The sequence below is a fragment of the Triticum aestivum genome, chromosome 1B, assembly GCF_018294505.1.
Source record: "Triticum aestivum cultivar Chinese Spring chromosome 1B, IWGSC CS RefSeq v2.1, whole genome shotgun sequence".
In the NCBI taxonomy this organism is placed as follows: Eukaryota; Viridiplantae; Streptophyta; class Magnoliopsida; order Poales; family Poaceae; genus Triticum; species Triticum aestivum.
The window spans coordinates 29,383,201-29,387,112 of NC_057795.1; positions in this window are offsets into that span (position 1 = coordinate 29,383,201).

The following is a 3,912-nucleotide window of genomic DNA, read 5'->3' on the forward strand; positions in this document are numbered from 1 at the left end:
TATCCCCCCAACCTCTCGTGCGCACGAACGCACATTGTATATCTAGGTCACTCCCTCGAGACTGTCTCACTCTTTCTTCCGCATGGCGGGGCACACTCTCTCAATCTCGCTCTCTTTATTTGAGTCTCGTTTAACCTCGTTTTCTTTCACACACAAATGATATATATCCCTGTTCGGGACTCGATCGACACACTCTATACTCTCTCACGCAGATTGTCTATCTACGTCAGTCCATCCAAGCCGCCGCCACTCTTTCGACCTCATGGTGAGCCACGCTCACTCAATCTCTCTCTCTCTCTCTCTCTGTGTGTGTGTGTGTGTGTATGTCTCGATTTACCTCGCTCTTTCTCGGACAAAAACGATATATCACCATGTTTGAGCCCAATTCGACCTATTCACATTGTATACTCTCTCATGCACATCGTCTATCTAGGTCACTCTCTCCAACCCGTCTCACTCTTTCGATCGCACGGCGACCCTATGTGATCGGTTGACCTTGCTTCCTCCCACGCACAAAATATATCTACATGTTCGTGACTGGATCATCTCTCAAGCTCTATTTTACAGCCCTCACCCTTACCAAAAGCTCAATCGGACAATATCTCTCCGCAGCATATATATTTGTTCAATGAATGTCAGACCACACTCACTTTGTCTCTCTATCTATATGTCTCTCGATTGACCTTGCTTTCTCATACCGTATCTTCCACGCGTTGAAGCTACTACCTCTCCATCCCTCGCAAAGCCGGAGCTATTTACATTGCAAGGGGCACTCCAACCTTGGATTAATTTGTGTAGGCATTTATTCCGGTCGGTTTAGATTATATTTTCGTAGCATTCGGCCCACAACTACTCCAAACGCCGTTGCAACCCACGCAACTCCCTAGTTGATTTCCCTCTGGCTCGGTCATCGCTCTCTCGCACGTCCTTTCTCACCTTCAACATCGCACCATGGTATTATTGAAAAAACTATGTTGTTCTCTTTAATTATTATAAATAAGCTACAAAACTACACACCGATAGTCCACTTGGAATGGAACAAATTTCGACCCGCAAATTAAAGTTCTACAAACTACACACCAAGGGGCCCACATGTCATGAAACAAATTTGGACCCATATACAAATTAAAAAATAAAGGACGAGGATCGAATATGCGACCGGGCCTTCAAGCCGCACGTCAATAGGCAACATACGTAGAATAGCAATGTTTATTGTACCCCCTTTGTTCACATAATGTTTTTATATTACCACAGCCTAATTAATGGATAACAACATGTAATATTATTTTTAGTACTATTCGCCTTCACTTACTGGTGGGTTCCATGTGTGCTCTATCTCTCTCCTCCCGTTCTGCGTTTAGGCGCACGGGCAAACAGGAAGAACTTGCGGGCGATGTTGCCGTTGACCATATCTGGACGCGTTCACAAGTCACGGCACCAGTTTCACGTACCAGCAGCACTAGTTAGTGTGTACGTGCAATGCACGTTAACTTGGAAGTGTATTAAGTGCATGCAGATATTAACTACTAGGATACTATTTGCGTGTTGTCATGTGATTAGCACTATTTTTGGCATGAAATTAACTGCACGCTAAACGTGTTGAGCGCTCGATATTGAAGCAGTCTAGGTCGTTGGATGACAAGGAATACATGTGGCTTGATGACGTTTTATATTTAATTTGATACGGCTCTAGAAGAACATTCAATCAATCAAACCATACATTTCGTTCAGTCTGACTTCGACTTTTAATTATACGATGATCGATATAAAATATATGGAAATGATAAACGTTCGGATTTTAAGCATGGCAATCCGAACGTTTTTCATGGCAAATTTAGATTATGCGGCAGCGGCGGGGGCGTCTCGCGGTGGGAAGCGGCTCCTCCGCCGTCCTCTGTGTGTCGTCGAGCAACTGACCGACGGCGACAGCGGCGTCTTGCGCCGTTGTTGGCGTACTCCTGGACGTTGGCCTAGCTTCAAGGAAGGCCAAAATGTTCTGTACTTCGGAGCGAGTCAACTGAAGGGAGGAGGCGACTGGCGTTGGTGCAAGGAAGCGGTCGACGGCGGCCATCCATGCCGCTGAGGGGGGCACTGGCACCCGTGCGGGGACATGCGCTGTCAACGACACGGAGGAGACGTTCGTGTGCATGGGCACCAGCACGGGCGCGCACGTCGGTGCATGCGCAGGCGCATGCGCTGTCAGGTGCACCGGCACTGGCACGGGCGTGCGCATCAGTGCACGCGCAGGCGCATGTGATGGCAGGTGCACGGGCGCGTGAAAGTCGGCAGGGACCTCGTGGAACCCCGTGGCATCAAGCTCGGCAACAATGTGCGACTCCCAGCCCATCAATGCCACGGGGATGGGCGCTGGCGCAGTCGGGGCGACGGGAGCCGGAACGGCAGCAGGGACAGGCGCGGCGTCTTCCCACAAGGCCAGTTCAAGCTCGTCCCAAAGCGCCTTATGTTCTTGAGACTCTGGCTGGGTGTCTTCTTCATGAAACTGGAACACTAAGGGCAGACCATCATGATGCAGCATGGAATACGTTTTGGTCAGGCTAGTTGGAGATAGACGACAGGAGAATCGGAGAGGAAGAGAGAGGATTGTAGCGATACCGGGTAGTGCGGGGTTGATTTTAAACTGCGGTGCCGGCGACATTTAAAGTGGGAGAAATTGGGACGACGGTGGGCGGCGGAGCCTGGTCAAAGGGCTCGCCTCCCGGTGAGTCTGCATAGCGGTCTGCTCGCACGCCTCCCGTCGATTCACAGGCTTGCTGGGACGGCACCTGCCGATGAGAAGCGGGGACTCGTGGCGGCACGTAAACACCCACGGATTCAATAGTGAAAGCATTCTCCTTAAGGTGACTGGTCTTTTCCCTCAAAAAAACGTGATAGGTCTTTGTTCCAAAATACCTTGGCTCTTCATTTGTGCAACTTGTCATAAGTAGCTTGTCTCGAATTGAAGAAAAAACTTACGAAGTAATATTTGTCCCATATCACGTGACCATGATCAGTTTCAAGAATTTATGCTCCCTTTTGGATTTTCTGAAATTTAAGACCCAGGATTCAAAACAATATCACAACCTGCATCATGCAATAAATTTTCAAGCCGTACATCTGTCCTGTTGTATTTCTTAAGAAAGGATTTGGTCAAACATTTTGCTTAGTTAAACCTCCTTTCCGGTTTATAGTGCTCAATTCAAAAATCTCACCAACCAAGGTAGATGGTGAGTGGTGGAACAATTGTTGTAGTTTGCAAAACCACACAATTAATGTGCTTGTTTTCCTCAAAAATTGTGTTTACGAATGCATTAATTGCAATGCATGCATACATAAAGTACATGCATTGGTCAATTTTCTCTTAATACTTGCATGTAATGATTTATTGCCTGATATAAAAATTGTGTTTACGAATGCATTAATTGCAATGCATGCATGCATAAAGTACCTTGAAATCTGAACATGTGATGCGGAACAACCAAATTGAGACTTATAAAATGGGAAAACTAAAATTTTGAGATAAGCCCTATAAACCGGAAAGGAGGGAGTAAAAGGATAATCCCTCCGTACCAGTGCATTGCCTGATATATTAACTCAAGTACTAGGCACGAACAAACGGGCTCAATTCTGTGCTCATCCTGGTGTAGTAGTAGTAGTACTAGGCAATGCAGTTGATGGGTGACATTGACGAGCGGTGATCGAGGGAATTGAACCGTGCTCGGCACGATAGGTAACGTTGTCTAGTTACTAAAGCATCCCTCCGTTGTTCATCGGTAGTCATTATGGACTGGGGACATGAGGGGAATTTCCTAGGGCTGGAATTCTGGCCGCCAGATATTTCGACTTGAAACGCTGAGGCTCGACTGGTTGGGGTTGCCTAATGTGCGTACCACGCACGCCACCGAAGGACACGAG